Source organism: Mirounga angustirostris, unplaced genomic scaffold (assembly GCF_029215605.1).
Source record: "Mirounga angustirostris isolate CCGP_5_RB_7025 unplaced genomic scaffold, mMirAng1.0.hap1 SCAF_9, whole genome shotgun sequence".
In the NCBI taxonomy this organism is placed as follows: domain Eukaryota; kingdom Metazoa; phylum Chordata; class Mammalia; order Carnivora; family Phocidae; genus Mirounga; species Mirounga angustirostris.
Window position 1 is genome coordinate 45,279,667 of NW_026991717.1, and position 27,628 is coordinate 45,307,294.

The 27,628-nt window shown below is 39.2% G+C and overlaps 1 long non-coding RNA gene across 2 annotated transcripts in view; it reads left to right on the forward strand.

Moving 5' to 3' along the window:
* Positions 1-27,628, forward strand: part of LOC123861144 (uncharacterized) — a 233,484-nt gene that overhangs the window by 124,589 nt on the left and 81,267 nt on the right. The window contains exon 6 of one of the 2 annotated variants that reach the window (XR_008508030.2): positions 21,775-23,506. This is a non-coding gene — a long non-coding RNA (uncharacterized LOC123861144). Of the gene's footprint in view, positions 1-21,774; positions 23,507-27,628 lie in introns of those variants that run through there. The other variant, XR_010405002.1, reaches the window with a different exon arrangement.

Sequence of the window (27,628 nt, forward strand, 5' to 3'; positions counted from 1 at the left end):
TCTTTTCTAGGAAGATGTTCACCCACAGGCTGTACCTTTAGCACACTTGAATTCTTGATTTCCCAGAGTCATCTACATCCTAGCTGCATTTCCCTTCTTCTGTTGTCACCTACTGCTTATTCCTAAGCATCCTTTTTACTAGATATACTTCAGCAACTTTGAAAACCTGGGAACCAGCGTGGCTGTCTGGGTGTATACATGTTTTGAAGTGGGTACCATTTCTGAGTTAAAACTGAATTGGCAAAGAATGCATTGACTTAAACAAGGGCTGGTAATTTTGCTTGGACTTTTACAATAAAAGTTCTTGAAAAACGTTATCCTTATAAAAATAGTTAGAATGGTTTGCTGGTGGCATTTTTCATCTGGCTGATCTCCCTGCCTCACTGAGGAGTTGCAGCCACATGGGCATGGGGTGAAGGGTGAACCCTAGTGAAACATTGCAAGTCCCAGGCAGCAACAAGCAGAATCACAGAGTTGCTTTGCTATCTGCTGCTGCTCACCTTATGTGCCTATTTTTTCCCTTCAAACTTCAATGGTTTTTTCCCAGTGTCCCCCTTTGAAAGAGATTGATGTGGCTGGCAATGGCGAGGGGATTAACATGAATAACAAATTATTCTTACACGTTTGAAGTTATAGGCCTATTATTCTTGCCCTTTAGGGAAACACTGGGCTTTACTGAGCTATTGCTATTCTCAAAAAATTTCAGTAATTATTAGTGCTAGGAGTTGGGTTGCTTGGTTTCAGCTTGGTTTATACAAATTGTCTGTGCCTTTTGGGAGACTTCTCTAACTACCTGATTCACAATGAAGGAGGCTGAGTGGAGGTATGGCAGTATTTTCCAACCTTAAAATTTGTGACTGAGTTTTAAATTGTCTAAATATTTTTTATTTTGGGCCCCAGGCATGACAGAGAGGAAAGAATAAAGAGAACCCAGGGTAACTATATTTGTTCAGGAGAAAGTAGAGGAGAGGGGTGGGGTCCAGATAGGAATAGTTTGCCTAGAATAGAAACCCCACAGAATGGTGGCTGGGAACTGGAGAAGAATTAGAAATAGCAGGTTCAAATCTGATCAAGCCAAAATTTGTTTCATGACTATGACAACTATATAATTTCTTGAACCCATCCTTTGCTCATCTGTAATTAGAGTATGATAAAATACTGATTTCAGGCCATTTGGAGAAATAAATAAAATAATGAAAATTCCTCACTGTGTACATGCTTTTTACAACTATTATTTTTAGTACTGCTAATATTAGCTTGCCTGTCTCCTGTATCTGAAGTTCTGATAGTAGCCTTGAAAAAGAGGGCCCTCCAGTGGGCTGCGTAAAGCACCTACATGGGAAAATATGGGTCAAATCAATATAATAAATTTTATCAAACACTTACCTCTGCAGCCAGATTCAAATCCAAGAACCACCAATTACTAGCTGTGTGACTCTGGGAAAGTTAGCACCATTTCCATGCCTCTGTTTCTGTCTCTGTAAATCAACAATACCTGCTTCACAAGGTTGTCACGAAAATTAAATAAGGTGATTATCTGTAAAGTCCTTAGAAGAGTGCCCTGAAGTTATCTCAGCGTAACAGGTCACCAAACCTCCTGGGCAGCCTCTTACCTTCCTTGGTGATAGAATGAGAACGTATTCATTTCATAACTTCTTAGGAGGTGCTACTATTTTCTTCCCAGGAAGAGGTCCTAGTATTAGTATTTTATCATACCTCAGTAGTGGGTCCACCTTCTCCCAGGGTTGCAATATTAGCATTTCCAGAGTGTTTCTGGATAGATGTTTATGTGGCATAGATACCTGTGAGCAGTGTTTCTACCTTAGGCTACTGCTTTTTTCAGAACAGTGACCATCCTGGACTAGGTGCCTGAGTTAGAACAATGTTGCAGATTTTGCTATTAACAAGAAATTCAAAATCCCCAAATCCCAGGTATCCATGTCTCCTTCCATGAGAAAAGAACAAGACTTGCTCCCCATCACCAAATGGAACCATCCTATGTAGATGAAATATCTGATGGAAAGGAAATAAGTGGATAAATGAAAACATGGTGAAATTAAGACCAGATACTAAGATTATTCAGGTAGGAGACTGAATGAAATAACACACAAAAATCCTTTCTTTAGACATTGGAAATGATTCCTTTCGGTATAAGGACAATTAGTACCACACAACTTTCTGATTGAGATTAACGTGGAAGGCAGCAAGGGATCTAAGATAGTTACTATAATTTTATACCAAGGGATATAGGTGCAAATTTAGACAAAACTCATTTTATACAAACCTTGGTGTGAAAGCCTGGATTTACAAAAGAGAATATTATTGTTAAAAGATAAACTGAGGCTTATTAAAACTTTTAAAAGTTTAAGCAAAAATCTATTAAAATCAGGCAGCATCCATTCTAGCAGATAGAAGCTATGAGCAACTATACAAAATGAAAGACTTTTATAGGCAGAAGGGAGCTGGAATGAGGAAATAATAGTAGGTTGTGTATTGCAAAATTACTTCCTTTAGGGGCTGGCACAAGTTTATCAGGCAGATTATGTCACTAGTGCTGATCAGATGATTCCTGATTGGTTTAAGATTCCATTTCCAGAGAGCTGCAACTGTAATTAAGTTTCAGTTTAGTGATGTGGACTTAACATAAAGTCATCTTGAGCCTGTCGTCTTCTTTTTAACACTACTAATAACTAATAGCTTAAGCACAACACTTTAAGGTTTTCAATGTCTTTTATATCATTTTCATTTTATAGACAAGGAAATAGAATTCACTACACATAGTCTGCTTGTCCACCTAATATCGTCTAGGATGTTTAAAATATGATTATGCTTACCAAAATCCTACTTTCTCCTACTTTTTCAGAAATTCATTTATAATATAAAACAAGATATAGAAAGCAAATGAAAAATTGTATATATTGTGTTTACATTTAATAAATTGCCAGTTTTTGATGCAAAATTATGAATCAACACAGTTGTATGATTTATAAGACAAATGAGGGATTAAATTAAAAATATTTGTTCATAGAGCGCCATAGGGAGTGTGGACCATGAATGGGGCCCAGTTTAAAGTTTGTAGTTGAACATCTTTTGATCCTGTGAGTGTGCCTTGGTGATATATATGTATCACTTCATTTAAGGCCGAACCCAAAGTCTAAAATTTGAGGCTTTAATGGATGAGAGGCTCAGGCAACATCACCCCCAGTTCTGCCTGTGATCAGCAAGTACTTGACACAGTATATATGCATACCCTCAAGTTGGTGAAAAAAGCGCACATCCTAATTCACTCTGACCTCTCAGACCTCCCCCTTCTCAAGCCCTCTCACCAACATTTTGGGGAAGTGGCATCCTCCTTTATGTGACTCCCTTTCACTCCACTACTGCGTAAAGAAGCAAACTGCAGATCATCTGCAGCCGGCAGTATAAGCTAGAGCAGTGCTCCTAACATGTGCTGCGGGGACCCATGTTGGTCTGCAAACCTTTCGTTACGAGTCTGAGATGAGGTAAGTGTAGATATTGAGGCTAAGCCTTTAGAAACTTTTGTATAAATTTGACATGGCTGCAACATCCAAGTGCAATTACTGAGTTATAATTTTATGTCTTTTGCATTAAATTTTTAAAAAACTGGGCTTGTTTTCTGTATGTTTTCATTTTATATTGCACCTTTCTAGCAATTCTTTCCTTTTTTTCTAGCAATTTTTTATATTATTTTTGCCCATAAACATATGGTTTATAACTGATTGGAAAGAAAGAAAATGGGCTCTTCATCAGAGATAATTATAGGCATACCTCCCTTTATTGCACTTTGCTTTATTGCTCTCTGCAGACATTGTGTTTTTTACAAATTGAAGGTTTGTGGCAACCCTACACCAAGCAAGTCTGTTGGCACCATTTTCCAACAGCATTTGTGCATTTTGCAATGTTAAATACTTTCTAATTATTATATTTGTTATCGTGATGTGTGATCAGTGATCTTTGAGTTTATTGTAATTGTTTTGAGGCATCATGAACTGCACTCATAGAAGATGGCAAACTTAATTGACAAATGTTGTGTGTGTTCTAACTGTTCCACTGACTGGCCATCCCTCGCCTCTCTCCTTCTCCTTGGGCCTCCCTATTCCCTGAGACACAACAGTATTGAAATTAGGCCAATTAATAACCCTACAGTAGCCTCTGAATGTTCAAGTGAAAGGAGTTGCACATCTCTCACTTGAATCAAAAGCTAGAAATGATTAAGCTTAGTGAGGAAGGCATGTCAAAAGCTGAGATAGGCTGAAAGCTAGGCTTCTTGTGCCAAAGAGTTAGCAAAGTTTTGAATGCAAAGGAAAAGTTCTTGAAGGAAATTAAAAGTGCTACCCTAGTAAACACATGAATAGGAAAGTGAGGTTTTAGTGGTTTGGATAGAAGATCAAACCAGCCACAACATTCCCTTAAGGCAAAGCTTAAGCCATAGCAAGGCCCTGACTCTTCAATTCTGTGAAGGCTGAGAGAGGTGAGGAAGCTACAGAAGAGAAGTCTGTAGCGATTAGATATTGGCTCCTGAGGTTAAGGAAAGAAGCCATCTTCATAACTTAGAAGTTCAAGGTGAAGCAGCAAGTGCTGATGTAGAGGCTGCAGCAAGTTATCCAGCAGGATCTAGTAAGATAATTAATGAAGGTAGCTACACCAAACAACAGATTTGCAATGTAGATGGAACAGCCTTATATTGGAAGAAGATGCCATCTAGGACTTTCATAGCTGGACAGGAGAAGCCAATGCCTGGCTTCAAGGCTTCAACGGACAGGCTGACTCTCTTGTTAGGGGCTAATGCAGCTGGTCACTTTCAGTTGAAGCCAATGCTCATTTACCATTATGAAAATCCTAGGGCCCTTAAAAATCATGCTAATCTACTCTACCTGGGCTATATCAATGGGCCCTATCAATGGGCATCATGAACTGTACTGAATGACAGCACATTCGTTTACAACATGGTTTACTGAATATTTTAAGCCTACTGTTGAGTCCCGCTGCTCAGAAAAAGACTTTTCAAAATATTACTGCTCCTTTACAGTGTACCTGGTCACTCAAGAGCTCTGATCGAGATGTACAATGAGATGAATGTTGTTTTAGTGCCTGCTCACACAACATCTGTTCTGCAACCCATGGATCAAGGAGTACTTCCGTTTTTCCAGTCTTATTATTTAAGAAACACCTTTTATAAAGCTATAGCTGCCACAGATAATGATTTCTTTGATGGATCTGGGCAAAGTCAATTGAAAAACTTCTGGAAAGGATTCACCATTCTAGAGGCCATTAATAATGTTTGTGATTATGGGATGAGATCAAAATATCAACATTAGCAGGAGTTTGGAAGAAGCTGATTGTAACCCTCATGGATGACTTTGAGGGGTTCAAGACTTCAGGGGAGGAAGTAACTGCAGATGTGGTGGAGATAGCAAGAGAACTGGAATTAGAAGTGGAGTCTGCAGATGGGACTGAATTGCTGCAATATGATAAAGCATGAAGAGCTGCTTCTTAAGGAAGAGCAAAGAAAGTGGTTTCTTGAGATGGCATCTACTCTTAGTAAAGATGCTGTGAAGACTGTTGAAATGACAATAAAGGATTTAGAATATTACATACATTTAGTTGATAAAGCAGTGGGAGGGTTTGAGAGAATTGATTCCCAAGTTTAAAGAAAGTTCTCTGGGTAAAGTGTTATCAGACAGTGTCACATGCCTCAAAGAAATTGTTTGTGAAAGGAAGAGCCAATTGATGTGGCAAACTTCATCATTGTCTTATTTTAAGAACTTGCCATAGCCACTCCAATCTTTAGCAACCACCACCCTGATCAGTCAGCAGCCATCCACACTGAGGCAAGACCCACCACCAGTGAAAAGATTACAACTTGCTGAAAGCTCAGATGATGGTTAGCATTTTTAGCAATGAAGTATTTTTTAATTAAAGTATGTACATTATTTTTTAGACATAATATTGCACACTTAATTGGCTACAGTATGGTGTAAACATAACTTCTATATGTACTGGGAAACCCCCAAATTAATTTGATTTCTTTTTTTAAAAGATTTTATTTATTTCAGACAGAGAGAGAGTGAAAGAGAGAGAGCACAAGTGGGGGAGGTGAGGGGAGGAGAGGGGCAGAGGGAGAAGCAGACTCCCCACTGAGTAGGGAACCCAATGTAGGGCTCGATCCCAGGACCCTGGGATCATGACCTGAGCCAAAGGCAGACGCTTAACTGACTGAGCCACCCAGGCACCCTTCATTTGATTTTCTTTATTGTGATACTCTCTTTATTGTGGTAGTCTGAAACCAAACCCACAATATCTCTGAGATATGCTTGTAAATAACTTGGGGAGTGTCAGCAAAGAGCCTAAGTTTGTGGACTCTGGAGTAATAGTGCCTAAATAAGTGACCTGGTTATCTGGATGACTGTGTGAGTGTATTATCTGTATGACTTTGAGGAATTTATTTTCTTCTGCCTTGATTTCCTTATCTGTAAAATGGGGGTGGTAGTAATTGTACCTACCTCATAGGATTGCGAAGAGTAAAAAATACTTGCTCTTAGAAAAGTACCTTGCAGAGAGTAAGGGCTCAGTGCATTTTAGGTATTGTTGCTTGCATTTCCAGACCTTATTGCTCACCTGTATCTTTGCATAAGCCAGTGCTTATGACTTAGACATTATGGCTTTTGAGTGCCATAGGCACTTTTACCTTTATGGGTCTCTTGTTCTATTAAAAAAGTTAAATACTGTATTTTTTTTTTTTAGTGTTCCATGATTCATTGTTTGTGCATAACACCCAGTGCTCCATGCAGAATGTGCCCTCCTCATTACCCACGACCAGGCTAACCCATCCTCCCACCCCCCTCCCCTCTAGAACCCTCAGTTTGTTTTTCAGAGTCCATCGTCTCTCATGGTTCGTCTACCCCTCCGATTTCCCCCGCTTCATTCTTCCCCTCCCACTACCTTCTTCTTCTTCTTCTTTTTTTTTTTGTCTTAACATATATTGCATTATTTGTTTCAGAGGTACAGATCTGAGATTCAACAGTCTTGCACAATTCACAGCGCTTACCAGAGCACATAACCTCCCCAGTGTCTATCACCCAGTCACCCCATCCCTCCCACCCCAACCCCCACTCCAGCAACCCTCAGTTTGTTTCCTGTGATTAAGAATTCCTCATATCAGTGAGATCACATGATACATGTCTTTCTCTGTTTGACTTATTTCGCTCAACATAATACCCTCCAGTTCCATCCATGTTGTTGCAAATGGCAAGATCTCATTCCTTTTGATGGCTGCATAATATTCCATTGTATATATATACCACCTCTTCTTTATCCATTCATCTGTCGATGGACATATTGGCTCTTTCCACAGTTTGGCTATTGTGGACATTGCTGCTATAAACATCGGGGTGCACGTACCCTTTCGGATCCCTACTTTTGTATTTTTGGGGTAAATACCCAGTAGTGCAGTTGCTGGATCATATGGTAGCTCTATTTTCAACTTTTTGAGGAACCTCCATACTGTTTTCCAGAGTGGCTGCACCAGCTTGCATTCCCACCAACAGTGCAGGAGGGTTCCCCTTTCTCCACATCCCCGCCAACATCTGTCGTTTCCTGACTTGTTAATTTTAGCCATTCTGACTGGTGTGAGGTGGTATCTCATTGAGGTTTTGATTTGGATTTCCCTGATGCCGAGTGATGTTGAGCACTTTTTCATGTGTCTGTTGGCCATTTGGATGTCTTCTTTGGAAAAGTGTCTGTTCATGTCTTCTGCCCATTTCTTGATTGGCTTCTTTGTTCTTTGGGTGTTGAGTTTGATGAGTTCTTTATAGATTTTGGATACTAGCCCTTTATCTGTCATTTGCAAATATCTTCTCCCATTCTGTCGGTTGTCTTTTGGTTTTGCTGACTGTTTCCTTTGCTTTGCAAAAGCTTTTTATCTTGATGAAGTCCCAATAGTTCATTTTTGCCCTTGCTTCCCTTGCCTTTGGCGATGTTTCTAGGAAGAAGTTGCTGCGGCTGAGGTCAAAGAGGTTGCTGCCTGTCTTCTCCTTTAGGATTTGGATGGACTCCTGTCTCACATTGAGGTCTTTCAACCATTTGGAGTCTATTTTTGTGTGTGGTGTAAGGAAATGGTCCAGTTTCATTCTTCTGCATGTGGTTATCCAATTTTCCCAACACCATATGTTGAAGAGACTGTCTTTTTTCCATTGGACATTCTTTCCTGCTTTGTCAAAGATGAGTTGACCATAGAGTTGAGGGTCCATTTCTGGGCTCTCTATTCTGTTCCATTGATCTGTGTGTCTGTTTTTGTGCCAGTACCATGCTGTCTTGATGATGACAGCTTTGTAATAGAGCTGGAAGTCCGGAATTGTGATGCCGCCAGCTTTGCTTTTCTTTTTCGACATTCCTCTGGCTGTTCGGGGTCTTTTCTGGTTCCATACAAATTTTAGGATTATTTGTTCCATTTCTTTGAAAAAAGTGAATGGTATTTGGATGGGGATTGCATTGAATGTGTAGATTGCTCTAGGTGGCATTGACATCTTCACAATATTTGTTCTTCCGATCCATGAGCATGGAACGTTTTTCCATTTCTTTGTGTCTTCCTCAATTTTTTTCATGAGTATTTTATAGTTTTCTGAGTACAGATCCTTTGTCTCTTTGGTTAAATTTATTCCTAGGTATCTTATGGTTTTGGGTGCAATAGTAAATGGGATCGACTTCTTAATTTCTCTTTCTTCTGTCTTGTTGTTGGTGTATAGGAATGCCACTGATTTCTGTGCATTGACTTTATGTTCTGCCACTTTACTGAATTCCTGTATGAGTTCTAGCAGTTTTGGGGTGGAATCTTTGGGGTTTTCCATATAAAGTATATCTGCAAAGAGTGAGAGTTTGACTTCTTCTTTGCCGATTTGGATGCCTTTTATTTCTTTTTGTTGTCTGATTGCTGTGGCTAGGACTTCTAATACTATGTTGAATAGCAGTGGTGATAGTGGACATCCCTGCCGCGTTCCTGACCTTAGGGGGAAAGCTCTCAGTTTTTCCCCATTGAGAATGATGTTCGCTGTAGGTTTTTCATAGATGGCTTTTATGATATTGAGGTATGTACCCTTGATCCCTATACTCTGAAGAGTTTTGATCAAGAAAGGATGCTGTACTTTGTCAAAAGCTTTTTCTGCATCTATTGAGAGGATCATATGATTCTTGTTCTTTCTTTTGTTAATGTATTGTATCACATTGATTGATTTGCGGATGTTGAACCAACCTTGCAGCCCAGGGATAAATCCCACTTAGTCGTGGTGAATAATCCTTTTAATGTACTGTTGGATCCTATTGGCTAGTATTTTGGTGAGAATTTTTGCATCCATGTTCATCAGGGATATTGGTCTGTAATTCTCCTTCTTGATGGGGTCTTTGTCTGGTTTGGGGATCAAGGTAATGGTGGCCTCATAAAATGAGTTTGGAAGTTTTCCTTCCATTTCTATTTTTTGGAACAGTTTCAGAAGAATAGGTATTCATTCTTCTTTAAATGTTTGGTAGAATTCCCCTGGGAAGCCATCTGGCCCTGGGCTTTTGTTTTTTGGGAGATTTTTGATGACGGCTTCAATTTCCTTAGTAGTTATAGGTCTGTTCAGGTTTTCTATTTCTTCCTGGTTCAGTTTTGGTAGTTGATACATCTCTAGGAATGCATCCATTTCTTCCAGGTTATCTAATTTGCTGTCATAGAGTTGCTCATAATATGTTCTTATAATTGTTTGTATTTCTTTGGTGTTGGTTGTGATCTCTCCTCTTTCATTCATGATTTTGTTGATTTGGGTCATTTCTCTTTTCTTTTTGATAAGCCTGGCCAGGGGTTTATCAATCTTGTTAATTCTTTCAAAGAACCAGCTCCTAGTTTTGTTGATCTGTTCTACTGTTCTTTTAGTTTCTATTTCATTGATTTCTGCTCTGACCTTTATTATTTCTCTTCTCCTACTGGGTTTAGGCTTTATTTGCTGTTCTTTCTCCAGCTCCTTTAGGTGTAGGGTTAGGTTGTGTACTTGAGACCTTTCTTGTTTCTTGAGAAAGGCTTGTATTGCTATATACTTTCCTCTGCCTTTGCTGCATCCCAAAGATTTTGAACAGTTGTGTTTTCATTTTCATTGGTTTCCATGTATTTTTTTAATTCTTCTTTAATTTCCTGGTTGACCCACTCATTCTTTAGTAGGATGCTCTTTAGCCTCCATGTATTTGAGTTCTTTCCGACTTTCCTCTTGTGATTGAGTTCTAGTTTCAAAGCATTGTGGTCTGAAAATAGGCAGGGAATGATCCCAATCTTTTGGTACCGGTTGAGACCTGATTTATGACCTAGGATGTGATCTATTCTGGAGAATGTTCCATGGGGACTAGAGAAGAATGTGTATTCAGTTGCTTTGGGATGGAATGTTCTGAATATGTCTGTGAAGTCCATGTGGTCCAGTGTGTCACTTAAAGTCTTTATTTCCTTGTTGATCTTTTGCTTAGACGATCTGTCCAGTTCAGTGAGGAGGGTGTTAAAGTCCCCCACTATTATTGTATTGTTGTCGATGTGTTTCTTTGCTTTTGTTATTAATTGCCTTATATAATTGGCTGCTCCCATGTTAGGGGCATAGATATTTACAATTGTTAGGTCTTCTTGTTGGATAGACCCTTTAAGTAGGATATAATGTCCTTCCTCATCTCTTATTACAGTCTTTGGTTTAAAATCTAATTTGTCTGATATAAGGATTGCCACCCCAGCTTTCTTTTGGTGTCCATTAGCATGGTAAATGGTTTTCCACCCCCTCACTTTCAATCTGGGGGTGTCTTTGGGTCTAAAATGAGTCTCTTGCAGACAGCATATTGATGGGTCTTGTTTTTTTAATCCAATCTGATAGCCTGTGTCTTTTGATTGGGGCATTTAGCCCATTTACATTCAGGGTAACTATTGAAAGATAGGAATTTAGTGCCATTGTATTGCCTGTAAGGTGACTGTTACCGTATATTGTCTGTGTTCCTTTCTGGTCTATGTTGCTTTTACGCTCTCTCTTTGCTTAGAGGACCCCTTTCAATATTTCTTGTAGGGCTGGTTTTGTGTTTGCAAATTCCTTTAGTTTTTGTTTGTCCTGGAAGCTTTTTATCTCTCCTTCAATTTTGAATGACAGCCTAGCTGGATAGAGTATTCTTGGCTGCATATTTTTCTCATTTAGTGCTCTGAATATATCCTGCCAGTCCTTTCTGGCCTGCCAGGTCTCTGTGGATAGGTCTGTTGCCAATCTAATGTTTCTACCATTGTAGGTTACATATCTCTTCTCCCGAGCTGCTTTCAGGGTTTTCTCTTTGTCTCTGAGACTCGTAAGTTTTACTATTAGATGTTGGGGTGTTGACCTATTTTTATTGATTTTGAGAGGGGTTCTCTGTGCTTCCTGGATTTTGATGCCTGTTTCCTTCCCCAAATTAGGGAAGTTCTCTACTATAATTTGCTCCATTATACCTTCTGCCCCTCTCTCTCTTCTTCTTCTGGGATCCCAATTATTCTAATGTTGTTTCGTCTTATGGTATCGCTTATCTCTCGAATTCTGCCCTTGTGATCCAGTAGTTGTTTATTTCTCTTTTTCTCAGCTTCTTTATTTTCCATCATTTGGTCTTCTATATTACTGATTCTCTCTTCTGCCTCATTTATCCTAGCAGTTAGCGCCCCCATTTTTGATTGCACCTCATTAATAGCCTTTTTGATTTCTACTTGGTTAGATTTTAGTTCTTTTACTTCTACAGAAAGGGTTTCTCTAATAACTTCCATATTTTTTTCAAGCCCAGCTAGTATCTTTAAAGTGATGATTCTGAACTCTAGATCTGACATCGTACTAATGTCCGTATTGAGTAGGTCCCTGGCAGTCGCTACTACCTCTTGTTCTTTTTGTTGAGGTGATTTTTTCTGTCTTGTCATTTTATGCAGAGGAGAATAGATTAATGAGAGAACAAAATGCTAGCAGAGTAACAACGTCCCCAGAAAATATACTCTAAACAAATCAGAAAAGACCTGAAGCAGTGGAAAAAGAAACGGAGAGAGAAAAAAAGAAAAAAAAGAAAAAGAAAATGATAAAGATAAAAACAAACAAAACAAAACAACAACAACCAAAAAAACTAGAATGTGATCAAATATGATCAGGCTGGTATATAGATCAGTGCCACACACTAGATTTGGGGTGTATTTTGGTCTTTTAGAAGAAAGTGCCTCCCAAAATTTTAAAGAAAGAAAAACTTATATATGCACAAAAATAAGGGTTGATATGATGAAGGGATGGAATATGACTGTAAAGATGGAAATTATAAAAAATTTTATAAAAGGAATTGATAAGAAGTTGTTTGAAAAAAGAAAGAAGAGGATTTAAAAAAAGAAAAAAGAAAAAAAAGGGAGAGAATGTGATCAGGCAGGGGAGTAGAAAAAACCATATACTAGAGATTTAGGGTATATTTTAATCTGTTAGAAGAAACTATCTCAAAATTTTGAAGAGAGAACAACTTATATATATATGCCAAAAATACGGGTAACTACTATGAAGGGATAGAATATGACTCTAAAAATGAAAAATAAAAATGTTTTTTAAAAAAAAGGGATTGATAAGATGTTGGTTGAAAAAGGGAAAAGAAAAATTCAAAAAAAAGAAAAAAGAAAAAAAGACAGTTAAAAAAAATTAACTTTGAAAGACTAAAGAATCATGGTAAAAAAGCCATGAATTCTATGTGCAGTAGTCCCCTAGCGCTGGAGTTCTGCCGTTCTCATTGATCGGTAAACTTGGTCTTGGCTGGCTGTTCTCGCTGATCTTCTGGGGAGGGGCCTGTTGCCATGGTTTCCAAATGTCTCTGCCGGAGGCGAAAGTGCCCCACCCTTGCCCCCTCCCGGCTAAGTCATCTGCTCAGGTTTGCTCTCCGGGGCTTTTGTTCCCTGCGAGCTTTCCGTACAGCTTTGGAGGCGGAGAGTGAAAATGGCGGCCCCCCAATCTCCGCCCCGGAGGAGCCGAGAACTCGGGGCCCCACTCGTCAGTGAGCCCCCAGAGAAAAGCCGTCAGTCACTCCCGTCTCCCCGCTCTCCGGCCGCACTCCGTGCTCACCCGGCCTGTGACCGAGCATTTCTATCTCTGGCACCCGACCCCGGGTGGAGTCTCCAAACCCAGCAGATCCCCGCAGTGCGCTCCCGCGTGGCTCCCCCCGGGGGAGGAAGGTGAGTCTCCCCGGATCTGCCGCTTGTTGGGTCCCTGCTGGAGGAGCAGGGGCCCGACTGTGCCGCGGATCACGGTCAATGGCAACCCCGAGCTGAGAGCCCGCGCCTGGGCTCCGCCTCTGCAGCCGGCTTCCCTGCTCCGATACCTGGGAGCTCTGCCGCACTCAGGCACCCCTGGTCTTTCTGTGACCCCGAGGGTCCTGAGACCACGCTGTCCCGGAGGGTTCCACCCCCCGCTTAGCCACCAGAGTGACGTCCCTCGGCGGAGCAGACTTTTAAAAGTTCCGATTTTGTGCTCCGCGGCTCTATCACTTGCCAGAAGCGGCCGACGGAGGCCCCTCCCCCGCCTCTATCCTCCCGAATATCGCCTCGGATTCACTTCTCCGCACATCCTACCTTCCAGAAAGTGGTCGCTTTTCTGATGAGAGAGTTGTTGCTCTTCTTTTCTTCGATCTCCTGTTGAGTTTGTAGGTGCTCAGAATGGTTTGATCCCTATCCAGCTGAATTCCTGAGAGGAGACGAAATCCAGGTCTCCTACTCCTCCACCATCTTGCCAAATACTGTATTTTATGACTGCGTTAGTATAAAGATGAGTTTAACCAGCTAGATTCATTATTCTATATTCATTATCATTGCATTTATTTTTCCTTCTATTTTTAAGATAAATTGGAACTAAAACATTTCTGTGGTCCCCTAAAAGTATCTTGAACCCTGGGCACTATGCCCACTGTGACAGGCTTAGACAAGTTGGAGCCTGTTGACTAAGTTGGCCCTGGTGTAAGCCCTTCTTTCCCTTACTGGAATACTCCTTTTTCAAGCATCTGCTCTTGAGCATTGTTCCTTCTTCTCTTGAGCATCTCCTCTTCATCATTTGTAACTCCACCCAAGTTTCTTCCTCATTCTGTCCTATGGATACTGTAGTATTAGAATTGTCTGCTTCCTAGTCTATTTCCCAGGCTAGACTGAGTTCTTTGAGCTCAAGAAACAGCTCAGTTCTCCCAGTGCTGATAAGCACATTATAGTTAGTTAATTCCTGAGTGAGGTTGGGTGAAATGTGTCATGGTGTAGGAAGCAGCATGGATTGGGGACCCAGGTGGTCTTGAAAGAAGGTTTATTCAGAAAACAGGGGAAGTTTAAAGACAGTCTTTATATTCCTATTTCCAGCTAGCGCCTGAACACTGGTGGATTTCAAAACACAGGAAGAAAAGTTGAGCATCAAGGAGCAAGAGCTTTACAAGAAAGTTGCCCAAGCAGTGGGAACTCTCCACTGATTAATATTAACAGGAGCTCCATTCATATATCACACTGAGAACAGACCCCTAAAAGCTGCCTCATTAGAACCCAATCAAACGCTTTCAGTGCTGAGTAATAGGTTTGGCTGGGCTGGCTCCAGGGGCAGAACTGCATCGAGGTTCTTTGCTAATTTCAGATGTTGTGGCAAGGCTGGTACAGAGAGGAACCCTGGCAAGAGGATGTTGTGGTTAAACCACCAGACAAAACCTCTAATAAGAAGATGATCCAGTCCCATGACATTTCCTGCTACAACATCTTCCCCACAAAGCAGAAACATGCTTTTATTTCACAGCTTTATCCAGTCTCACCAGCCACTGACCACTGCAGTGGTGTTTTAAGTTCAGGTGCTTGTGAAGCACCTGGGAATCTTGTTAAGCATGCAGACCCTGGGCTCACTGTCAAAGTTTCTGAGTCACTGAGACTGAGCCCAGAACTTGTACGTTTAACAAGTAGCCTAGGTAAATAATGTTGCAGATGGATTAGATCAGACTTTAAGAACATGGACCTTGCCAGATAGGTAAACTTTGAACAAGTAAGAATCCTTCTATGTTCTGGCCCCTGTGCTCTATGTCCATAGCTTCTTAGCTTTTACTTCTTTGATTCCTGAAACATAGAATAATCCTTAAGCGTAGAAGGAAGCCAGAAATAGTCCCTCTATGTCCCAAACCATCTCCCTTGCAGATCCTGAGGCCCCCATTTTCTTTTGGTTTTAGGGGTTGGCATGTGGGCATCTGCATGATAGAGTCATGTGTCTTTTTCCAACTCAGAACTGAACCTTGTGAAACCGGCTTGCTGGGACTCTGCACTGGGGTTCCATTTACTATTAAGAGCTCTAATGAGGAGGGACAGGCAATTATTATTATTTATTTCACTAATTAGCCAGATAATCATTCATTTTGAAACTGTTCAGGGTTGGAATCTGTTCATTTTGTGCCCTTTGTGTAATGTGGATTCATTCTATTTTTCCTCTTTTCCTTTAGAAAAACGGCTGCTTTGTTAAATGAGGGGCAAAGGTAGGGGACAAGAAGTGGGGGCTTAAAAAAAGAGAGAGATCATTTCTGAACTGTGAAGATAATGCAACAAGGAGCCAGAGTCCATAAAAACATCACCTTTCAGTCTCTGAAGACATAATGCTTGATGATAACCATAAAACATGTTAGTGCAAAATAAATTGCTGTTCTATTCAGATCCTTAAATGTACTACTGTGGATGTCACTGGAGATATGCAACTCTTTTTTCTGATCCTGAGGTGTATTTTATCATAATTTGTGGGGTGGGTGACAGCCTTGTACACATGATTGCCTTTTCCTGCTCAGTTAGCTTGTCAAGGTCAGAGTCCTTTGGCCTTTTATGAATGTAGGACTATTAAGAAATGAGCAGGATAACTGAACAGCATGGAGAGGAAATTTTATTTTTCTCCAGTAATCAGTACACTACATTTGCATAGTGTTTGCTTATAATAAGCTACCATTCTACTTTTGGTATTTTGGGGGGTGGGAGGGGATGATGTTGTTGTTTTGATGCTCTGCATCTAATTTTTATTGTGAGATGGAAAGAACTTCTGGGAGGTTGAGATTCATCTTCAGTGCAATAAAATTCAGTGTTCAGGAGCACTTCCACTTTCAAGTAAAATTTTTTTTAAGATAGATGATTTATAGTGGGAATTTGGTGCTTCTCTAGGGTGGTGCTTCTATAGAGCAGAGATGCAGTATGACTCTTTGTAAGTCAAATGTCCTAGATAATACCAGCCTGGTAGATCTAGCTGAGAGTATGCTTTCTTTTTGTTTTTGTTTCTATTTCTTTATGACTTCCATTTTGAGAACTAAAGTCAGATCTGAGGATAACAGAAGCTGTAACCAGGGGTCTCATTCCAAGGAAATGGAAATGGTGGTCATTTCTCATAGAAATGGAAACTCTTGATAAGTATTAGGGTCGGGGAAGTGCGTCCTAGCAAGAGGTAGAGAAGGCTTCTCCTCCTTAAAGGATGACTAGCACCCATAACTTACCAATACACTCTTCACCTTTGCATACTAGGAGTATAGGATTCATTTTAGGAAACTTATAACCTGAATGACTCTTTCCCCATAGTGAGCTCCTTTGTTGTCAGTAACACTGGATATTGTTCAGAAGTCTTGATAAAAAGCAGTCAAATGTCATAAACAAGTCCTTGTGTAGGAAGTTCAAGGAACCATGGTTCCCAGGTCTTCAACGGCTCCTACTAAATTTTCAGAAGCTCTGTCAGAGAGAATTTTTTATGCCTGGTATTGTAGAGGTATCAGGATTCATTCTGGCAGAAGGAGCCACAGGAAAAATGTCCTAGTATCTATTCTACCCACCACAACAATGATAAAATATTTACTGAAAAGAATAAAAAGAACTTTAAGAAGCCTTTACAGCATTGACTGTATAGATCCTAACATGTTAATTTACTGGAATTGATTTCTATAGTTTATATAGAACAAAGTAAAGTAAATGAAAGAAATGTTTACACTACTTAAGAGTGAGATACAATTACTGAATCCCAGAACCAGTTTAATATAGTGCTGGCATATTAAAAATGAATTTGATTATTTTAAATAATCCTGTTCTATCCTTGAAAGCACTTTTAAGAGCTCTAGGGGAGGGGCGCCTGGGTGGCTCAGATGGTTAAGCGTCTGCCTTCGGCTCAGGTCATGATCCCAGGGTCCTGGGATCGAGTCCCGCATCGGGCTCTCTGCTCTTGGGAGCCTGCTTCTCCCTCTGCCTCTCTCTCTCTCTGTCTCTCATGAATAAATAAATAAAAATCTTTATTAAAAAAAAAAAAGAGCTCTAGGGGAAGAAAATGTGAAGGTACTGAAAAACTAGTTAAGCTGCATTTTTAAAAGGTTTTAAATAATCTAGATTTCTCCTGAAGGTTGTCTTACCAAGGTACACACACTGCCTGATGACTAAGAAATAGAGATAATGGACAGATGCCAGAGGTCAGGTTTTATATTTGCCACCTGAAGGGACAGAATTTTATATCAATCACTTAATATGGCAAAGGATAGAAATTAAAAGCTAAGGAAGAAAAATGGCTGACATAGAAAGCAAAGATGGGCTGGACAAGGTAAGCTAGGAGCTCTCCTCCCATTGTAAGGTCCTATATCTAGTACAACTTTTAGGTGGCTATGGGAGAATTAACTTGTTGTGTCATTGAGGATGGGTAAAGGCAGTGGCATCAGCTGGAAAAGGGTTTGCTTCCCTTAAGAATAGTCTTCTAAAGTGACACTTTCTCAGACTTTGGGACACATGCAGGGGGATTGTCAGTGTAAACTTGGTAAGCAGTGGTTGCAGTTGGGCTGTAAATGTGATCCTGAGGTCTATGAGAGGCCAGTATTTCCAGGTAGACTGGCTTATGGAAATAAAAATATGTTTTCCTGATCAGTCTCATCAATAATGGTCTTTCTGTGACTTGTCAATTACTCACCTGCTTCAGAGATTTGCATTTGCTCTTCCGTCCTCCTAGATTGTTCTTCCCCCAATATCCTGTGGCTTGCTCCCTAAGTTCATTTAAGGATTCTGCTTAACTGTCACTCATCAGAGCTGCCTTCCTTCTTCAGTCACCCAATTGAGAATAACAACTCTCTCACTCTCTAATCACACCCTTCTTTTTTTTCTACCATAGCACTTATCATCATCTGACACAATATTTTTATTTGTTTGTTTTCCCCAGTGGAAGGTAAGTTTAATGAGGGTAGGGTCTGTGGCATATGGAACCTTCCAACAAGCTGAGAGTTGCTCATTGCTATATGCTCAATGCCTCAAACAGTGCCTGCCCTGTCAAAGTAACTCAGTGAGTTTTTGATGAATGAATGAGTGAAAAATAACAATAATAGCTTTCTTGTGCATTTTCCACACTCCACACTGAGTTCCCCACTTTAGTGAAGGCCATTGCACTGTACTGTAAGCTAGATCACCATTATTTGGCACCCCATCTTACAGACAAGAAGGCACTTCTAGTGGCCCTGTATGCAAGAGTCTTCTCTAAGGCATATGGAGCTGTCCCAAGGATATTAGCACTGTGAACCTTTACTCTGATAAGGAATTTGCTATGACACACATTAACTTAAAAGGAAAATGAAATTAAGAAAATGTCGACATTACAGAAAAAAATAGTAGGAAAGAGGAACGTGATTCAGAAGGATTTTAATTTTGACAGACTTTCTGGAAGGGACCTTTTACTTAGGGTTATTTTATATATGTATTTTTTAGATTTTATTTATTTGAAAGAGAGAGAGTGAATGAGAGAGAGACAGCACAAGCACAGGGAAAGGATAGAGGGAGAGGGTGAAGCAGACTCCCCACTGAGCAGGGAGCCTTATGTGACATTCAGTACCAGTACCAGGGGATCATGACCTGAGCTGAAGGCAGATGCTTAACCAACTGAGCCACCCAGGTGTCCCTATTTTTTATATTTTTATAAAATGGGCGGGGATGGTATGCAGGATGCGCAGTTAAATTTGAATTTCAGATAAGCAATAAATGATATTTTTAGCATGAGCATGTTCTGCATATTATATGGGACATACTTATGCTAAAAAATTATACATTGTTTTTCTGAGATTCAAATTTAACCGGGTGTTCTGTACTATATCTGGCAACTCTACCTTTGCTATACTTTTGGTTTCCATTCCTAACAAGATAAAGCAGAAAAAATAATAATGAAAATAATAGTAATAAAACTACAAAATCAAAAATAATAGTAATAAAGCGATTACAGTTACAGCTTCTGTTCTCCAGGAACTGTGTCTACTTTGCATCCATCCTCTTTGCTTCTCACAAAGACCCTGCATAGTAGATATTACCTCCCATTGTGCAGATAAGGAAATTGAAGCTTAGAGAGGATAAGTAATTTGCCTAAAGTTACACAGCCAAAAAACCCATTTTCCTTTTGTAACACTTATCATCATCTGGTGTACAAATTATGTTTGTCTCCTCTACCAGAAAATGTGTTCTATGAGGATAGGTTCTATGCCCCCAGAGAATGTCCTGTTGTCCAGGTATCTCTATTTCCCACCCCCCCACCCCCCCCAGTTTTTAGAGACACTAGCCTAGAGCCAATCCACCAGCAAGAAGAGCCACTCCTAGCTGAACCCCAGAAGGAGCTGCTGGGATCTGAGCTCTTGTCTTTGCCTCCTTAGTTCTCACATCCCAAGCAATTTGTGCCAAGTCTGGTCAATATCCTGTGGGATCATTGGGACATAAGACGTCCTTGTTACTACATTTTTTTTCTCTTGCTTTACTTGAAAATAACTAAGGATAAACAGAAAAAACAACACTGTGTGCTGTTTCTCTTCCAGAGTCACATGCATTTTATTCTAAATGACAATATTTAACAACAAAATTGCTTCATTTCAACCTCATTGCATTCCTTCAAGTGGGAGTACTATAATTTAAATATAATAAATGCAACAGAGTGAATATATTGCTTTCATTAATCCCCAATACTGCTTATTTTCAGCACTTTTAAATTATTTGGGTGTGCTCAATAGATTTTGTTGAAGTGGAAAAAAATCATTGAAATTTCAGACCATTTGCAATTATCAATTTATCTGGTGTTTTCCAGCCAAGTAACTGAACTTCAGAGTAGCATTTAGTTTGAATGATTTCCTCCCTACCCCCTGCCTGGTATGAAACAGTGAATTAGTCAAGTAAAAATGTCTGTGGAATTGAAGATGCTATAAACAAGGGCATCATATACTCTGAATTATCAGCTAGCACAGGTGATGTTGATTGCATGTCATGGTGTCCCAAGGACATCCAGAGTGACAGTGGAAACTTTCTGTCTCTGTGCCCAAAGTGAAGTGACAAATTAAGGCAGTAATCTGAACATTTCACTTCTAACCTGCCCTTTGCTTGATTCCCAAATATTTAAAGGAAAATATGAAATTTTAAGGTCTTTAAGTACCAGAACTTAAGCACTAAATTGCCGGATAAAATACAGGATGCCCTCATTAAATTTGAATTTCAGATAAATAGTGAATGCTTTTGTAGTGTAAGTATGCCCCAAATATTGCACCCTGCATTTTTATCTGCTACATCTGGCAACCCTTTTGAGGTTCAAAACCCTGCATTTTATTAATTTGCCTGGTGTTTTTTTTTTTTTTTTTTTAATATGGCATGGTAGTGACTAATTGTAGTGGTTGGAATTTATTGAGTGATTACTATGTACCAAGCATTATCCTACATGCTTTACATTTATGATCATCCAGTTCTCACAACAATTCTGTCAGTTAGGTGTATCGTTATCCCAATTTAGAAATACAGCAAGATGAGGCTTAGAGAGGTGAAGGTACTTGCCTAAGATCGCTGCAAATGTGTGATGATGGAGGGTGGTAGCTGGAGTCAGTACAAAGACCTTTCTGATTTCATTACGCCATTATGCTTTCTAATTAAATGAAAACAAATGACCAGTTGCAGATAAGATCATGTGTCTAACTTTTCTTTAAGGATAAAAATACAGTCTTAAATTCATATGCACATATTCAAGGTTGAGTTTTGCATTATATATATTAAGGCATACATGCAGAACTCATCTTACTGGCAAATGGACTGGCCCATCCCCTATTATTAAAAGGAAACTCGTATGGCAAGATATAAATTGAAGGTATGAAATGCAATGGCAGTAATTGGACAGAACTTCAAATGAGTGAAAGCAGCTTCCAACAATTAGTTGTTTTGAACTCAGTAAAATTCCTGTTATTTCACTTAATTTTAAACTCATTATGGGTTGCCCTGAGGTATTTAAATTTAATTTGGGGGTTTTTGAATTGTGGATTTGCTTAAATGTAGGCTTCATCTCCTAATTGGTTAATGAACAAGTGCATTTGCAAATGGGCCACGTTCCACGCTGAGTGTCTCATCATAACATTTCTTCTTAAATATCTATTGCATGTAATTATTGAAAAGATGATGAAACAACATTTTTTAAAAATTCAAAAGAAAACAGAACCCACGATAGAGCACAATCATTTTCATTTTTACATATTCCTTTCCTGTTACTGATTTCTGAAGTGGCCAGAACTGATAGAGATTCCACAGTGCTTGTTAGAAATGAATTCATGGTTTCTGTCTAGAAAAAACTGCCTACATAGAAGAAAAGGCAGATGAAGAAAGAAAATCCATCTTGCAATTCAAAGCAATTCTATCTTTTGTTCTTTTTTTTTTTTAAATTCCATAAACAGGACATGCAATGAGCAGTATTTTCCTTTCTCACACAATTATTCCCTTTATTTTAGAGGCATTGTGGAGGTGAGAATTGATTTCTGGATCCTGAGATCAAGAGGCCCAAGCACCTGCCATAGAATTTACTGAAAGACACTGACAGGTAGGACTCCTCAGTCCTTCCAGGGCTCATTTATTGAGCACCCACCAGGTATATGGTACTAGGTTAAGTACTAGGAATGAATAAACACACACTGAACTAGAATTTGCCATGCTGTGACAGAAATCTGAATTATTGTGGACAGATAGCAGCCAATGTTGTGCTGATGGACTAACATGACTGACATGATGATCAAAGGGTCATGATTCTTCCAAGAGAGACTGCCTCAACCTAGGAGTGCTCACACGTGCAGGAAAGGACTGTGGATCATTTGGCCATAGCTTTTGCTCTCAACTAGTTAGCAGTACTCTCTGAAATGAGAAGACTGGTAAAACATTAAGAGGAAACAATGATTTGCCAGAAAATTAAAGGAATTCAACAGCAACCCCAGTTGCTGCCTTGTTATGTAATACAGATTGTTCAACCATAGGATCAAAGCAGGGGCCACAGAGGAGCTAGCTATACTAGCAAAAAGTGAAATGATTTACATTTGGAAGCCACAGCTGGTATGAAAATAAACATTGAATCAGTTCCTTCCTTTAAGTCCATGTTCCATTAGAATAACTATGGTAGGTGACATTTTTCACATTTTAATTGGTGTTTTGCTGATTTTATCAGAATTTCTGCTGATCAAAGCAAATTAGCCATTTATTTATTTTGCAATGAAGCTAACTGTTCACTGCAAGTTTAATGTCCTGTAATGAATTTTAAATATCCTCCTAGTCAGATTACAAAGTGTTTGAATCAAGATGTCCTTGTTACACTTAAATTATAAATTACTCAAATGGACAAAAGGCAACTTTCAGATATAATGTCACATTTTAAATGGATCTGAGTCGATGAAAATGTTGGGCCTGCATTAAAAGATGTCAGAAAAATAAAAATGCTTTCCCCCGAAGTTTACTTAACCCACTATTACCTGCTTGGTTTTTAGACATATGATAAATACTTTCATTATTAGTGTATTTTCGGTAGCTTACAGAACAATAAGTTTTTATGTTATTTACACTCCAGTGACTTTGGCTTAATTGGCTTCCTTTATGTTATTTATATAAATATAAATCATACTGGGTTTTAAAGTATTAATGATGCATTTTATGTTATAATGCTGTTTTCATCCAGACTAGCACTCCATAAATTCATACCATCAATGGGTAACAGCTAAGGATCCTTACAAAATCTTTTTCAAAAGTTGAAGCAAATGCACTTGAACCTCAACAGATTTCAGGTTTGGGATGAAAAGATCCACTAAATTACACTTCATTTGCATTTGAGTCAGCAAATTAATGTATTCAAATATTTCTGGAGGGCAATTCTCAGGTCTGTATGGTTGGGAAACTACATAGATTTGTTTGTCAAGGCACTATAACAAAGCAAAGCAAAAAATGAGTTTTAAGTATTGCTTCTACCAGTTGAAGGAGCGTGAGTGAGCCTACTCGAAAAGCCCTCAGAGATGGCATCTGTCAGGTAAAGAGGTTGGTTGAAAGGTCTTTTGGCTCTATTTAAATGTTTGCAGTTGTAGGTTTTTCTAAACACCCATTTGGTGATCTTTGGACATTTGCTCTTATATCCTAAGATGACATTATGAGTAAATGGAATTCTCTTATATAGCTTACATTTCTAAATAAACTTCAAGATTTTGTGGATATTTAGGCTTTTCCGAGTCATTCTGCATACTGACCTCTTTCACTGATGAAAGACATATGAAAAAAATAAAAGAAAGTCAGTAAAAGATGTTTTTGAATAGACAAGTGATATCATTTCAATTTTTGGTTAAAAATGATGTGCCCTAGGGTTGGGGGTGGGGAACAAATAAATCAGTGTGGTAAGTTTAAACAGAACAACCATAACTGTGTAATGTGATAGGAGTGGTAATTTGATTTTGGTCTTAGGGAAAGTTAGGTGGCCTTCTGAAGCACAGTCCTGATCTTTGTGGTGACAAAGATAGTGAGTAGAGAAAAATGAAATGCTTCTTGAGCATTTTTAAAATGTCACTCGAACCCCACCCAGACACAGGTTTTCTTATTGAGACGCATGTGAGATAAGCTGGTTCATTTGTCTCTGTCCTTGTCTTGGTGTGTTCAGTTTTCAAAGTGCCAGAAGAGTTCCAGGACAAGATGATTTTGTTCTACAGGGTGGGTCCATTGAAAAAAACTCTTGGAATCAAAGGGATCTTTCTAGTTGAAAAGCTTTGGTAAAGTTGTTTTTCTCATTTATAAAATAGGGGTAGTCACAGTACTTGCTTCATGGAGTTGTTTTGAGGAATGAATGAAAGGAAGTATGTGGAGCCTTAGCACAGTACCTTGTTCCTAATAGTTGCTCAATGGATGGTTGTTTTTGTAATGTGTCTTCAGTATAGTTACTCTATATATAGAGTTTGGAAGGATATCAACAAGTAAGTCATGCTGCTAACTATGGCATATTTCCAACTCAGATGGAAACCACTGGGGGAATAACAAACATTTATTTAGCAAGAATGATGTCACTAGAGAAGAGAGAGATGTCTGGTATCTAAAGAAGTACTACAGAAGACACTAGAAAAATACCTTGTCGACTGTGACAGCTGCTCTCAGTATGAATTGAGTGCTCTCTAAAAAATGGGTAGAATGATCAGTTGGTGGAGAGAAACTGAAAGAGACAATTTATTGGATTTACTCTGCACCTGATGAGGGATGAGGGGAAAATCATTATCATGTTGGTGAATGTGGCATATATTTGCTACCTTGTCTTAAATAGCTATTTCAGTTTACAAAGGACTTACACATTTTCTCATTTTGTCTTCACATCAGCCCAGTGATACAAGTGGTTCAGAAATAATTGTCCTGTTTACAGGTAAAGTCACTGTGTCTCAGGGAAGTAAAGGAGTTTGCCAAAGGCAAATCATCCTTTCTTGTTTAACTTCATGAAAATAGCTGACAATTATTAAAACAATCCATTTAGGACCACCCAGTTGGCTCATTTGGTTAGGTGTCTGACTGTGGATTTCAGCTCAGGTCATGATCTCCAGCTCCGCATCTGGCTCTGTGCTCAGTGGGTAGTCTGCTTGAGATTCTGTCTCCCTCTCTTTCTGCCCTCCCCCTCCTCCCCTGCACACACACACACACCCCTCCCCTGCACACACACACACACCCCCTCCCCTGCACACACACACCCCTCAAATAAATAATCATTTAAAAAATCCATTTAATTCTTACAACCATCCCATGAATAGGTATACTACTATTAGCCTAATTTTATAGATAAGGAACTGAGGCACAGAAAGGTGAAGCAATTTGTGCAGTAGCGTATAGTTAGTAGGAGACCTAGAATTTGAAGTCAGAAAGTCTGGCTTCAGAATTCACATTCTTCACGCTATACCATGTCTGATGGACCAAAATTGAGAATAATCCATGATTCTCAAACTTTAGCAAATATCAGAATCATCTGGAAGGTTTGTTAAAACACAGATTGCTGGTACTCACCCCGAGTTTGTAATTCATCAGGACTGGAGTGAAGCTTGAGAATTTGCATTTCTAACAAGTTCCCAGATGATGCTGATGCTGATGGTGTGAAAACCATGGGTCTAGACTAGAGACACAACATCCTAATGGTCCAGACTTCAGGATTCTTTGGCCTGTGAAAGAGCGTTGGTAAATATTTGACTTGACGGGGAGGGGAGTGTAACTGGGGCTCCAACATAGGCTCATACCTCATGGTTCCTCTAGCATCCACAACATACCAAAGCAAAGCCACTTGTCTGAATGCTCATAAAGGACTCCCCTAGAGATGCTAGTTTATACAGTTATGGTCATTCCCAGAGATAGTAGTTAGGGGTGCAGAGCAAGGAAAATCACACAGACCCACTTCCAATTATTATATATGTGCAGTCAGTTAAAGTGATTATCATGGGAAGTCTGGAAAGTTGATAGGAAAAGAGCAGATGGAAGGAGAAGTTGGAACATCATCCCTTTTCCTTCATAACAGGAGTTGGGGAGAGTTAGAGGAACATTCAGTGCATTCACATCACTAGAACTATGGCTGTTTATCTGGAATTGTTAGCAGTATTATTATTTTAATGCCAAGGTGGAAGGTAAAATGCCCAATACCAGTGAACTTGTTTATTCATTTGCTGATGCGTTACAATGACAATAACACAATAATGAAGAATACAATAAAGACTTTGTGCTATTACACTCTGCTATTTAATATTTGCTGGAGTTATCCAAACTTCTCCTTGTTTTCTGCATTTATTAAACTTCATACAAAAGTACACTAATATAACAGTTATGATTGATTAAATTGTTCACTTGAAAAAAGAAATTAAATAAAAAATGGTAGTGATGTGATTCTTCATAGAAATCTGGTGCTTTTTGCCCAACCTGCCTGGAGTCCAGGCTGTCTCTGCCCACAAGTACCATCAGTACTACTTGCCATGGGGGTGGCGGGGGGGGCTTATATCCAGGCACTTGTCTTTGTCAGGCTTTACAACCCTCTGTGGAGGACATCTGTTCTTTGCCAGCTTGGCTGAATATCAAGGTATAGAACTTAACAGAAGAAATAAGTACTTGGCAGGGAATAAAACTCTGAACTCACCACTGTCTGTTGCTTATCAGAATCTCAGGAAAAAAACACATTTATGGAGAATTTTCTGAAGGAGAGGAAGTTCATCCCCTCATCTAACATGGTACTCTCCATTGCTGGGGTTGGCCAGACCGCCAAAGAGTCATTTATCCCATTGGCATGATTTTGACCACCTCTCCACCTTACCAAGTTGCTTAGACCGAATTGGCATTTCTTTCAACCATTTACCAATGGTTTTCATCAAGCAGTATTAAAAAGAAAAGGCTGTAAAACCTTGTACTGATTGTGTTTACTTTGAGGTTGTTGAAATACATTGATCATTATATTTCACATGTAAACTTTAAATATTTTTCTTTGTGTTTATGACATGTTTCAAACCTACAGGAAATAATAGACCCCAGATTGTCATGAAAAGTTTACTTTTTGCTTTATCTGTCTCATTTTTGAAAAAGAAATGGAATGTTGCAAACATAGTTTAACACTACCCCCACCCAACCTTAGAAGTAACCACTACCCTAGAATTGGTATGTATCTTTCCTTTTCACATTTTGTGTGCTGTTAGTACATACCCAAGTATCTTCAAACAATATGTAATATTGTTTTAAAGATTTTCAGAAGTTTCCATAAGTTACATATAACACATCTCCATTTGCATACAGTGGGATTTTCATGAAGACATATGTGAGAAACTTTTATTATGCTGAGCATCTGTTTTTTCTCATGGGCACCATGAACATATAAATGGTGTTTCCCTCAGTGCAGTTGTGGTTGGGAAATCTTGACTCTAATTTGTTGTCCGCTTTCATTTTGTCTATTTACTTCATCTGAATACTTCCTTACCTTATGTTCCCCCTGCCTACATGTCTTTGTTTAATTTCTTGAAGGTTGTTGCATTTATATTCTTGTAACAAGATCCTATTTTCCTTATTTTTTGAGCCCCACCCCTTCCTTCCCCATTCAGTGTCACCTCCCGTTACATACTTAGTTACACAGGCACCATTTGCCAGCACCACTCCTCCTCCCCAGCACTGAAACCATGACAACTGACAGGATTTACTGTATGCTAAACATGACATTGTATTTAGCAAAATAGATTTTATAAGCCTAGAATCCAGGTGTGTTATCTGTCAGTATTCAAGAAAGCAGATACAAAATATGCAATGGATTTCCATGTTGAAATACTTCTTGCTCAGAAGTGGATTCCTATA